Genomic DNA, 14,228 nt, shown 5'->3' with positions numbered 1-14,228 from the left:
CCATCATGACCTCCTGGCTGGGCAAGAAATCATTGTTCATCCTTCCCAGGATATCTGTGCTTCCTCCATGGCACTTGCATTATGAATAATGTATATACAGTACTCTATTATATTGCATATAAACACACATAAGGAAACAGTACCTTTGATTTGCACTATTTAGAACTCACAGTACATACATGTCAAACTATATATAAAAAAAAAATACAGATTTATATTATACGAGAAGAAAAAAAGAAAGAAAGAAAGAAAGAAAGAAATCAGTGTTGACACAATTATACTAAACTAGGCAATAGGCTTCATCTGAGGCTCCTGATTCCTTTGTGCCCTTTTGTAGGAACATAATAAATAGTGATAGGCACCCATTGATCCTGAGGGCTCATGCATTGATGCCCCTGGTGAACTGGTTGTAGCAGCATCTGCTGTTGCTGTGGAGTCCAACTAGAGATTGGAGGTTCTTGCCGCACCATGTACAACATAACACTGAGGGAGCTTAAACATCTTGGGCATGAAACTTCCTATGGACTCTCTTATCATCAGCTTTCTGCATCACTTCGGTTTCAAACTTCAAGAGACCTTTCATCACCACCTGCTTCCAGGCAGTCCCACCTGAGGTGACTGACTGCCAACTTTTGATGTTGATGTCAAGAGCCTTAAGGTCAGGTTTGAAGACAATCTTATAGCACGTCTAGAATCTTCCTGTTTGCCTCTTGCCTTGAGGCACTTGTATGCGTGCGAAATATAACCCAGCCAGTTCGTATGTCTGTGCTTAAGGAAAGTAAAGATGGAGGTAGTGTCTGTCCTCACAAGCACTGCGTTTGAGGGTGACCTTGCCTCTCCAACTGAAGACAAATATACACCCGAGGAAAAGGAGTTGAGATGCTTTTGCTGAGTTGAGATGCTTGCTGATGTAAAGCAATGTGGTCAGCATGCAGTCAATATACACCTGGACTTTGGTGTTTTCTGTAAGCTTGTTGTTGGCTCATACTCTTGAAAAGGTTGCAGCATGTCTTTCTGATGCACTTGTTGATCTCGCTCTTGAATGACAGATTGGCTAAGATAGTTGAGCCCAATTATACAGTATGAAGTCATGGATGACTTACAGCTTGTAATCTATGACTAGGCTGACCCGCCTTTTAAGGCGACCGACTTTTAAGTTGACCACTTCTTAAGGCAATTCAATATGTAGATCAATTTGATATTTTATACAAACTCATTAATTGGGTTGTATTGCATTTGAGCGGTATTACTTTAATACTCGTAGTTTCTGTTATTTTTGTGATGAAATTTTAACTTTTTTTCTATATTGAGGTCGCCCTTTTGAACCCCCCTGATATTTACTATGCGGTGAGGCATTTGTACTCCATCAACATTATTTCCAGAGACATAATTTTGTCTATTTTTCCATCGCATCGCGCACAAAAGCAAGGGAATGATGGGAGCACCAGAACTCTGCTCACATCATGTCGCTTCGTACCGCAAGCTGCAAGTAGTAAGTCTGTGATAAGCGGAATACCGCTACGCTTTCCACTCATGGGACGGAAGGACAATCCCGACCGCTTTCGTATAGTAAGAAAGAAGAAGAAGATACCACACAGTCTGGAGTAGAAAATCATCTTTTACCTGGAAAAACGAAACTACAAATCCCATCGTGCATTGCAAAATGGACGGGGCGTGTGTGAAACTCCGCGCCTGCATAGCATTCACGGGACAGAAGGACAATCCCGACCATTTTTATATAGAAGGATGCTAATGGAGACGTACCATCATCAGCAATGTAAGTAAATGTCCATAAACCCAGAGCTGTACTTTGATGGTCAGCTTTCTTTAAATAATAGAGGGAAAGTATACAGTTCATCTGAGGCTGCCTGCTGCTATTGTTCTAGAGAAGATTTCAATTGTCTAAATTTGACCACATTTACTATTGTCAGGTAAATTACACAGGGCATAAAAGCAGGGATGTAGCACAAAACTTTGGGCACTGCACACAGCATAGTTTCTGGGTGCACAATGATGGAGTGGTTTAGGGACTCTCTCTAACTGTCCTTGAGTTGCCCAGCCAAAGCTTAGACTTAAACCACAGAACATGTGAAGAGACCTGACAATTACAGGTTACAGACACTTCCTACCCAGTCTAATGAAGCTTGAGTGGGTCTGCCAAGAAGAATGGGAATAACTGCCTAAATCCAAGTGTGCAAAGCTTGTTGAGACTTACCCTAAGAAGGGTGGAAGCAGCAAGTGCTCCCTAGGGGCTTTCAACAAAGTACTATACTGAATTAAGGACCTGAAAAGTTATATGAGTGAATGATTCCAGTTTTTGATTTTTAATACATTTATAAACCTTTTAAAAAACATATTTTCACATTGTCATCATGGGTTATTAAGTGTAGATTGATAAGCAAAAGTTCCTATTTAAAATAGAATCTACAACACAATAAACTGTGCTGAAAGTGATGGGGTCTGACACTTTTCTCAATCCACTGCATGACAACATTTAATAAGCATCCACAATAAAAGTAACCCAGAAGTAATTTGCATTTAATTAGTCTGTACATATTATATCACTTGTGGCGGACAGCCAGGTCCTTTATTAGGCTGGGACACCTATGTATTGGAAGGACTGGGAAAAAGAACATGCACAGGGCATAACCTCCCCCAGAGCGCTATATGGCAGCCCTAACTGGGTTGCTGTGTCACCACGGATTCCCACAGAGTTTCACGGGAGTTGGAGTTTGGTACAGGCCAGTTGGGTTCTCTGGGTGCCTCCAGGGGGTGCTGTAGGAGTTGCAGAGCTCTATCTTGTTGGTCTTCCACCTCACATGGAAGTGCTTCCGGATCATGCTAACGGACCACTGGAATATGGCAGCCCTATCTGGGTTGCTGCGTCACCACGGATTCCCACAGAGTTTCATGGGAGTTGGAGTTTGGTACAGGCCAGTTGGGTGCTCTGGGTGCCTTTAGGGGGTGTTGTAGGTGTCGCAGAGCTCTATCTTGTTGGTCTTCCACCTTACATGGAAGTGATTCCGGATCATGCTAACTGACCACTGGAATAGCTCCTGGGTATAGGATAAAAGGAGCCAGCTGCCACTACTCCGAGAGCCAGAGTCGGGATGGAGAGGATGATACCTGCCAGGTGGCATGGAGGAAGAGAAACAAAGACAAGAAGTCCTGTGTTCTTATTGTGTCACGTACTGTGCTTTGGTACTGCGCTGTGAGAAATGTTTGAAAAGTTTTTCCCACAAATAAAGAGCATGTGTGTGTTGAAGAACTTGTGTGTGTGTCTGCATATGTTGGTTTTAGAGAGCCGGTGCACCCCCTGCAGGCCACAGAGAAAATACTTCTGTATTATAATCACAGTTTAACAAAGTAACTGGTCATCAATTTCTTAATTTCTTTTTAATTTTTTTCTGGTCCTTCTCCCTCAAATTTCAACGTTTCTTGCATCTTCCATCTACTTGTATTTCCTTGTAGACTTACAATACTTCGTGAGGTGTTGCCTGATACTCAACTGGGTGCATCTCACATCCTGGAGCTTTCGGTTTTATGAAGTACCTCAGCCCCCTCCAGATCCACTTTCTCTAATATCTCTTACTTTTACAATCTGTAGCATTTCTTTTTTATTTCATTCAGTGATTTACATTTTCCCCACCTTTGTTTACTTATTTTTTCCAAACAATTTTTCTACAAATTCCATAGTTTCTGTATTATTAGTTACTCCCATTTTAATTATTCAACTTTTCTAGTTGTAGTTCAAAATTTTTATCCTTACTTTTGGTACAGCACACTGAATACTTTATGTTCAATCGTGCCAAAGTGTCATCCTTTATAGTTTGGGTGGCGTGATTTTCTATAGATTTTCCTTTATCTAGAAACTGGTATTATTTTCCATCTTGCATCACTGACAGTTATAGGTTATGAGACTTGTCTTATCTTGTTTTTTTATAGAGAGTATAATATATGGGAGTAGACATTTTAGTGTTTATTTATGTTAAACCTTTATCTTATAAGAAATGTTTGTTCTGTCCCTGCACTGTTAGTTTTAACATGTGTTTTCTTCACTTGACATCATTGAGAATTTACAGAGGCAACAGCAACTAAAGAGAGTATGAGAGTGAAAACATTCTACTACCACAGAGGAGTTTTTTCTTTATAAATTTAAATGTAATGTATTCTGGATGAGCTTGAACTGCAGGTCTAAGTGATTACTGAAAACTCAGCAGTGCTTCTCACTAACGCAGACATCTCTCAACCCTTTGAGGTCTACAAAGGTGCTAGACACTTTTGTCTCTTATCCCTCTGTCTTTTTCATAGCATACTTGAATCCCTTGTTGTTGTTGTTCTTTGCAATCTCGATTTAATTACCCCTATTAATGTTATTGTGAATGACACCTTTCATAAAATTTACCTATAAGCAGACAATATCTTTCCTCCCTCTTGGAAATGATCCTTCTGATCTCATTTACATTTTTAGTTTGTTCAACTCTTTTAAGACTCTATCTTGTTATAGAATCAGTTGTGCCAAATTCCCTCTCCTCCCTCTCATCTCTCTATGCTGTGTGAACCACCACGAGGCACTCCAGTCACCCCAACCCAGACACAGACAGACGCTAGGCACAAGTGCAGTACATTGTACATTTTATTCACAAGTAGGGAATCACTTTTCCCTCACTGCCCACATCACCACAGTATGAAGCACCAATATACAGTTCAAATCACTATCTTTCATTCTTTTTTTCTTCCTCATTCTGCCTCCACTCCTCCACGGGCAAGCTTTGCCCCTTTTCTTCCTGACCCTGGCACTCCAAACGGAGTGAGGTGGCTCCTTTTATGTTACACCTGGAAGTCCTCCAGATGGCTCAACAGGGTTGACTCCTGGGGTGTGACTGAAACCTAATACAGCAGGGCTCTGCCATCTCTGCAGCTCCCCATAGCGACCACCATGGAACCCAACAGAGCTACATCAAACTCCAACTCCCAGCATGCCCTGCAGGAATCTGTGGTGCCACAGCCACCCAAGGGGGGCTGCCCTCTAGGGTCCTGGAGAGGGTAGTGTCTTGTGGATGCTCTTTCCATTCCTTCCATTCAGCTGGCATCCTGACTGGGTAATGGCCGTGGCCATCCATTACAGCTGTCAATCTGTTTTTCTTCTGCACATTCCTCTGACAAATTCATTTAAATAACTAAACATTGACATTTCTCCTTTCTTGCTGCATATTGTAACATCCTTGCATATAATTTGATACTATCTGTATGTATGGTGTTTGTATCAATACCTCGACTCAATACAAGTTAGAACCAAGCAATGGGACTCTACCTCTGTAATTAGAACATAACGTGGCAAACACAGTATCGCATAATTGGCTAAGAATGTTCGAATGCTTCAGTGACACCACTGGACGGCCGAGTATAGTAAGGCGGTGTTGGTTCGAGCAGATAACAGTAAGTTCGGTTGGTTTTCAGAACATTGGTTTGGTGGGGCGTACTTTCCAGGACTAACATCGTCGAATGACTTAAACCCTTCGACAGTTCTGGAACCGTAAGTAATTTAGAACGTATCGCCATTTGCTTGGTATGTTGAAATCTATCTTTGGGCAGTTCGGTTTTGGCATCAGTCCTTCTGATATTAATTGGCAAACTGAGTAATGATGGCTAGGTATTAACAACGGTCATTGTTTAAATTTTAGCCGATCTCAGATCCAAAATGACCACGCCAGCATAATTATTACTCCGACTCTGATTAGAGTTGTAATATACGGTTCATGTTGAAAATTTATTTGCCTGAAAAAATCAAAAGAGGTGCACCAAAGAGCTGAGTTCACGTCTCACAGCCCCATTTAAACAGGAAGCTCTTCATTTACATCGGCCGAAAAGGTCTATTTTAACCACAAATCAGTGCTATTATAACAAAATCATTTCAAGGACTTTATAAAAGAAATAATTCTTTGCAGAGAAAGTATGGATTTCACAAACATAGAATCTGTAGCCCAATTCGATCGGGCTCCCAGTCACTAGTGGAATTATAATAGTATATGGAAAACTGTAACATGATCCTTTCATGATTGTCCTCTTATTATTTTATTCTACAATGTAGATGAGTAATTATTAAAATGAACATAGTCTTGCACTTCAGTTTTGTTTGCATGATGCTCCTTCTCCTCCTCCAATAAATTACTAATCTGAAGTTAGATCTCTTCTGCCTGCCTTCCTTGGGAATGGCAAGAGACCATGCATTAAGCACTGCATTCTGATTTGTGATAGGTTGAAAGGAGGAGTGTCTGGGTATTTGATCTCTGCCAGTTTGGAATTGTTTGAAGCTAAAAATAAACTCACTGTCCTGGATTCTTAATGAACATAATATGGTCTATGCCAGACTTCTTGCCATACTTCCATATACCTCACTGAAAATAAAATCTTGCTCCGGTAATTTAAACCCCTTAGTTTTCTGTACTCTCCAAAATTTATGAAAAGTTAAAGAATCATCTTGGTTGGCCTCTAGTCTGGCACATAAACATTTAATTCTCCCAAACTGATGCACTTTGTATTAGATGGAATACAAAGTCTTTCTTTCACCTTGGGCAGAAGAAGACATTATGGAATCAACAATAACATTTCAGTCACTGAAGATTCTTGGCTTCCACTTCTTCCTTCTTTTACTATCTCCAGCTCTAATCTTTCCTCGAGGCAAATGTTTCAATATCCTCTCCACTTCCTTTCCACCAACTCTATAACATTTTAAGTTGATGGTCTCCAAAATTAAATCCACTGCCATTGTTATATGCAACTCTACAGAATGCATTGGCTTGACCTCTACTATTAGTTTCTGTCTGTATTGTTCCTAGGAATTACACCTGAAATCTGACTAGAATTTTTATGTTTCCTACACCAGAACAGATGAGCAGCTTCATAGCTGGTAAGCCCACAATGTTGCAGATAGAGTTCCATCTAGAGTAGCAAACATAAGATTTCCTTTTAAGGATAGTGAGCAACCTAAAAGAGCCATGAATCCATTCTGACAATTGGAACTGATGCCTCATTGGTGTCAGAAGGTTGACAAGAAGACCTACCAAGACTACCAAGAAGTCTGATTTAGCAAAGCCATTAAGAAATCTGTTTTGGCACTTTGGCCCTCAATACTATATACTTTATGAACTACTAGGGGGCTTTGCCCCCTGTTCACTTCGCTCCCCAAAGATACCAGATGGCAAGTTCTCTGCAGCGTAGTGGTGCCCTGGATTTCTGCAGGGCTTCAAGGGATCTGTAGTTCGACATCACAGCCCTGCTGGGTACCATGGGTGCCACCAGGAGATGCTGCAGGAAGATCTGGGGATTTTTATTTTCCATATAGCCCGGAAGTACTCCCAAGTCACAGGGTCAGAAGCCCCAAAGTACTTCCGGGCTGAAGAAAAATCCAATACTCCATCTGACACGGAAGTGCTAGCAAGTCACGTGGGTAGAAGAACAAAAGCACTTCTGGGTCAAGGACTATATAAAGGACTGCTGGAGACCCAGCAAGGAAGCCAGAGTTGGGAGGTAGTAGGACAGAGCTTGCTAGGAAAAGTGGAGGAGTGGATTTATTGTATTGTTATTATTGCTTTTGCCTGTGTATGGTGGTGGAAGTGCTTCAGGGCAACACTAAAACAAGAATAATAAATAAATATCTTCTTGGTGGTTTTACCCTGTGTTCAGTGTGTCTGTCTGTTGGGTTTAAGGGGTGACAGTGACCCCTAGCGTCTTATACTATGTATGTTATCATTATTATTATTAATGATATTAATATTATTATTATATCAAAACACATCAAACCTGTTTATCTTAATCTTAGTACATTACTAGCATATGAGGTTAAATCAGACTCTCACATATGGCTGAAATTTTTCTTTACATTTCCTAAGCTGAAGTACTCAATCCTGACTACAAAAACAGTCACTTTGTGATCTTGTTCCAGTGCTTCATATGATCTTTTCATTTTTTTCATTTTTATAATTCTTCTTCATCATTTTTATGGACATATGTAAATATGGAATTGACGGTCAACTCTTACTGTGAGTTGAGCTGGATACAAAAAGCTATATCTGATATCAGCTTTGTGTGGGTGATGTTTAATGCTGTAAAATTCAGCAGCTGTAGCTGAGAAATCTGGAAATGTAATCTGAGATAGAATATCACATTTGCTTTATCCGGTCAAATTTAACAATAAGTCTCTAAAGCTTTAGTTTGTTTAGGCAGATGGTAAGCATTTATTATTTGCTTTAAAGTTGTTACCTAAGATTTTAGAGCAGAATTCTGCTACAAATTTCTCCAAATTAGGACATTTTTTTCTTTCAATATCTGTCTTAAGATTTTTCAAATTCATTATGGAGTGTATTGTATTCAGATTTTACATTTTAACACGGTTATTCTTTTATCAGTGGCTATCAACTTTAGTTCCACTAGTTTGATGCATGTCATGAGCTCCATATACTTGAATTTTATTCTTAAATGTATGTCTGTAGTACTAGGGTGTTGTACCGTGTTAACCATTATGAATGTAGAGAAAAGCCAAGCAAAATGACACCTTTTATTGGCTAACTAAAAAGATTACAATATGCAAGCTTTCAAGGCAACTCAGGCCCCTTCTTCTGACAAGATACATCTTGCCTGAAGAAGGGGCCTGAGTTGCCTCGAAAGCTTGCATATTGTAATCTTTTTAGTTAGACAATAAGAGGTGTCATTTTGCTTGACTTCTCATTATAACCCTGTAACAGAAGGTACCGGTTCAATAAATTGATTCATGAGTTGATGGTTGGCCTTGAGGGTAGAACACCTTTTTTTTTTTTTACAAAATATATAAATAATAAATACCCATCATCGACTTTTTCATTCTTCACCTTTACACCTGTTTTTCAGCTACCTGTCCAACTGGGAATAAAAGGTGTCATTTTGCTTGGCTTTTCTCTACATTCTAAAATGTACTATTTTTTCTTTAACTATCACTTTTTTCAGCTTTACATTGAAGCTTTTTCTCAAATGTAACCTCCTGAGCTCCTTTTGTCTGTGCTTCCATTTGTTTTCTTCATATACATCCCAAACTTCCACTTGGAAACCCCATCAATACAATCTTCCAAACAATGCTCTGATAGTTTTTTTGAAGTAGATGATGGGATGGCCCATGGTTTGTTTGTGAAGATTTTGGATGGAGATGGTAGATTTGTTTGTAGCTTATGTTTGATGAGCTTTTATCTCCAGCCTCACTTTACATATTCTGTAGGTTGCTAAATGATCCATGGAAGTATTCTGTGGTCATCTTCATCTGTCTCCTCATCTTCAAGCTTGGACAGGCTGTAGTGTAGCACTGATATTGGCTTTGGCTTTAGAGCAGCAAAGGTGAAAAGTCCAGTCAAGGATAGCAAGCCACTTTAAAGAGCCATGTAAAGAGCAAATAATCCATTGTGACAATCAGCATTGGTGCTAACTTCATGTTAGAAGTGGGTCTTCACCACGTCTTTATGATTCTTCTCACTTTTTTTTAGGCCTCTACCTATTGTTTGATTGGTATTGCCCCCTATACTGTTGGCAGTTCCTCCCGGATTATTAAATTACAAGAAATTTTGAATATCAAAAAGAAAAATAAACACCATCACCAGTAGAGTGCTTCTGCAGGGATCCATCCCAACAATGGATGAGACCAAACCTCACTCTAGCCATCTGAGATCAGAGGCAACACCACCTGCATTCACTTTCGCATGTCGGTGAATTCAGCTGATCCAAGCCAGAATCCTCCCTGTAATTACAGTCACCATCCTACTAACGCCTATGGACTTAAGGAAAGTATCAGGTCTTGTAATGTCTGCTCAATAAGTGCTCAGTCACCTCTCTTCTCAAACTCTCTGTCACACACACATATGCATACACTCAGTCTTCAAAGCTTCTCATGATGGCTCTACCCCTTCTGACAATGTCTCTCTGTGTGGTTCCACCATGATGCCAAAAACACCACTGGAATGGCTCCACCACTACAGTACCTGGTTATTCTTCTTTTAGGAATGTGTTTTTAACAGTATATGAAGATGTAATTGTAAACAAACACAGTATGGGATATTTTTACCCCATTAATAACATCTGGGGTCAATGAGTGCAAAGTCTGAACAAATATGATTCCAGCATATTCTATAAGTAAGAAAGACGTGCTCCGCTGTTATCTCTGCCTGTACCCCAGCCCTCCTTATTAACACCTTTAGTATTGCAGTGAGAAACATCAATTTTTGTTTCTTCCACTATTCTTTGTTCCTTTATTCAGTAAAGTTTATCCTTGTGATCAGCGCCCTTTAACCTTTTCTTTTCTCGCTAGCTTATGTAACTCTATCAGAATGAGGTATGAGCTTTTAGTAAGGTGATGCTGTGCCAGTAACTGCACACAGATCTTCCTGTTGGGTGAGGGGAGGGCAGTCGAGGAGGACTGGTGGAAGGGGAGTGGAGGGGCTGACCTTCAGAAACAGCAGGCTTAGCACCTCAGGGGCCACAGGGTGGTCAGCTCAGCAGTCTGCCATTGACATGTCACAGCTGGAGTTATACTTCTGAAGGCTTTGGCAAAATGTTTGAACCAAAAAGAAAAATAAAAGAAAAAGAAAATAATGCAGTGCATTCTCCATGTGGTGGGATCAACATATAGGGGCAGCAAGAAGTCAAGAGTTCTCAAACTTTTTTTATGGTAAGGAAACCCAAAACGCTGCACCATCTGGTCAGGGTCCCTCACTAATATAAGCCCAATGATGCTGTGTCTTTTCCAGGTTCCCAAAATCGAGCAGCTACTGAGTTGGCAAGGTAGGATCCAACATGATTTAAATGAGTAGGAAAAAAAATTCCACAATCCAATATAGTTCATTAAAAAAAATTGGTGTAAATTCAAAAAAATACAATTACTAATTGATTACTAATAGTTTGTAGTGTGGGTGTGTGTCCTTGGATTTTTCTTTTGTTAAGACAAGTGCTTTTTCATTTTTTTTTTCAGTTCACTTTGCCTAGCAATAAACTAACACACAGGCTAAACATAATGTACAAAATAGTGACTCCTCTATCACAAAGAATTTGATAGATAGATAGATAGATAGATAGATAGATAGATAGATAGATAGATAGATAGATAGATAGATAGATAGATAGATAGATAGATACTTTATTAATCCCAATGGGAAATTCACAAATTATTGCCATAGCAAAAACTTTTTTTAAAAAAACATTATTAAGGACACGTTTAAATCTATACTAATAAAACGCAAAGCCCTTACTGACTGACTCACTCACTCATCACTAATTCTCCAACTTCCCGTGTAGGTAGAAGGCTGAAATTTGGCCGGCTCATTCCTTACAGCTTACTTACAAAAGTTGGGCAGGTTTCATTTCGGAATTCTACGCGTAATGGTCATAACTGGAACCTATTTTTCTCCATTTACTGTAATGGACTTTAACTTGATGGCCGTGGGGGGCGGAGCTGCGTATCACATCATCACGCCTCCCACGTAATCAAGTGAACTGACTGTGAACGCAGTACGTAGAAAAGAAGGAAGAGCTCCCAAAGTGCGCTGAAGAAAAACGCATACAAGCTTATTCATAAGTGCAGCTACTGCGGAAACAAAGCATGGTGTAAACCATAAGTTTAAATTAAGTTTATGGACACGCTCCCGCTGCCGTTTGTCATGCCTTCGTCGAATACTTTATTCGCGAGATACAAGTTTAATGAGAAGACACGAGGTATAAACGAGACTTTGCATCACTTTGTAACGGAGTTAAAATTTCTGTAGCGAGAAACTTTTAAGTGCCAGGTCTTAACTAACATTAAATAAAGCTGTGGACATTGCAACATCACACAAGAGAGCAGCAGCTCACGTGAACTGGCTGAACGCAGTACGAGTGATCACTTCCATGCATCAAACCTGTTCAAAAAACGCATTACACAATTGACAAGGTGGGAAAAGAATATGCTCTGAGCTGAGCTCCACAGCTAACGCGGTCATGCGGAAGCAACTTTGTCACTCTGCCACCAAATACTCACAGAAAAATCCACAAGTTAATACACACGCTGTCCCTAGAGTTTCTCCACACTCAATGTATTCCTCGCATCCCCGTTACACCCTCTGATCTCCCATTTCAATTCAGATGCCTCCAATTTCCAGTAAGGCTCTGCTGCGCGATGAGAAGTAAGAAGTCTCAGGGACAGACCCTACAAAAGGTTGCCATTGATTTCAGGCAAGATTGCTTTTCTCCTGGACAACTATACATTGCATTCTCAAGAGTGAGCTCACGCAGCTTCGTCATATTACAACCAGAGTGCTGAACTGACAACGTGATATATAAAGAGAACTATAACAACCGTAATAAACAAACAATAAAACAGCGGAGAACCCATGGATTAAATAAAAAGGCAGCTTACTTGCAAAAGCAAGGAAAAAGGATGGCTTTATATGTCGTTCATTTATAAAACAGCGGAGAAGCTGTGTGAAGGCAGCTACACAATAAACAGCAGCGCGCCACACTCTGAATGTATTCCTCGCATCACCTTTATACCCTCTGATCTCCCATTTCCAAATGCCTCAAATTTCCAGTAAGGCTCTGCCTCGCGATGACAATTAATAAGTCTCAGGGACAGACCCTACAAAAGGTTGCCATTGATTTGAGGCAACATTGCTTTCCTCCTGGACAAAACTATACGTTGCATTCTCAAAAGTAATCTCAGTGCACAGCTTGGTCATATTACAACTGGACTGCTGAACTGACAACGTGCTATACAAAGAGATCCTTAACAGATAGTTATTGGTATATTTTCCCTCAGTTTAAAAAGGTTTTCTTTTCTTCTTAATAAAAATTTAAAACCAGTTCTTCGTCGCTGCGAAGCGCGGAGATTTTGCTATATACAGTATATATATGTAGATATATATATATATATTGTGGACGCGGCCCGGGCGCAGACAGGCGGACATGTTGTTCATCACCACCACACATTTATTTTACACTATTTACAAGTTCAAAAGTCAGTGCACACACGAAACCCCACACAGTCCTGGCCAACACACAATGCCTTCTCTTTGGGCTGCCTCCTCTCTCTCTTCTCCTGCCTTGTCCTGCTTCCATCCGACTCCAGCCTCGAATGAAGGGAGATGGCCCCTTTTATTTCATCCCAGATGGGCTCCAGGTGTTTCCCGGCACTCCTCCCTGGGCACGCCCCAGTGTGGCTGTTCTCCCGGAAGCTCTCCGGGTGTCCCTGCTCCTCTTCCCCCCAGCACTTCCTGGTGTGGCGGAAGTGCTGAGATCTAGGGTCTCCAAGGCATTGGGGCGCCCCCTGGCGGTGACCACGGGTCCCTACAAGGTTGGGCTTCCAAGCCCTCTACCCATGGCCCCCAAACCAACCAGGATGGCAGGCCCCACGTGATCCATGGCGAGCGTAGACCCTCTTCCGGTCCCTCAAGGCGTCCCGGCCGGGTTGTTGCCCCAGCATCCCTGACAGTGCCCCACAACCAGCGAAGACCACTCGGGAGGAGCGACACGTCCCGCGAGGGCAGCTTACCCCTAAAACGGGTCCTACTCCTGGGCAGCCGAGGTCCGGCCCTGTTCTAACAGGGATAGGGGCGGAGACGCCACCTGAACACCACCACTTGGTGCTCTCATGTGCCTCGCACAGGCTGTGCTCCCCCCTCTTACCGGTACCCCGGTGCCTACTCTTTCGGCACCCCCTCCGAGGTTTTCACGCCCCTTTGGTTGGAGCCACTCGCTCCCTCGTAGTCTCCTCCAACCGTGGCGGCACCCGCACGCCAGCCGAGAGTCCTTCCAGCAGACAGCCCGTCTCCTGAGGGCAGGTTCCCAACAAAGTGAGTCCTACTGCTTGTCCGGGGTCCGGTCCTGAAACAGACAGAAAGAAAGGGGCAGAACCGCTGCCTGGACACCCTTCCCTGGCGTCCTTCTGTGCCATGCACTGGCAGCATTCCCTCCTCCATCCGGCACCCCGGCACTTGCCTGTTCGGCACACCCTCCGCGGGTTCCGTGGCCCTCCTGTCGTTGGAATAGACGGAACCGCCTGCACTCCTTTTCTCTCCGCTGACCACAGAGGGTGGCCAGCACCCGGACGTGTACACCCAGCACCACGTCCCATCCTATCGGAGGAACCGGCATTCACCCTCCGATTCCTCCTGTCGCTCTGGGACGCCCTGACGGTCTGAGTCTTCTTATTGGAAAGAAAGAGCCTCCTTCCCATCTGTGTC

This window comes from Polypterus senegalus, chromosome 6, assembly GCF_016835505.1.
Source record: "Polypterus senegalus isolate Bchr_013 chromosome 6, ASM1683550v1, whole genome shotgun sequence".
Taxonomy (NCBI): Eukaryota; Metazoa; Chordata; class Cladistia; order Polypteriformes; family Polypteridae; genus Polypterus; species Polypterus senegalus.
This window is presented reverse-complemented; position numbering follows the sequence as displayed.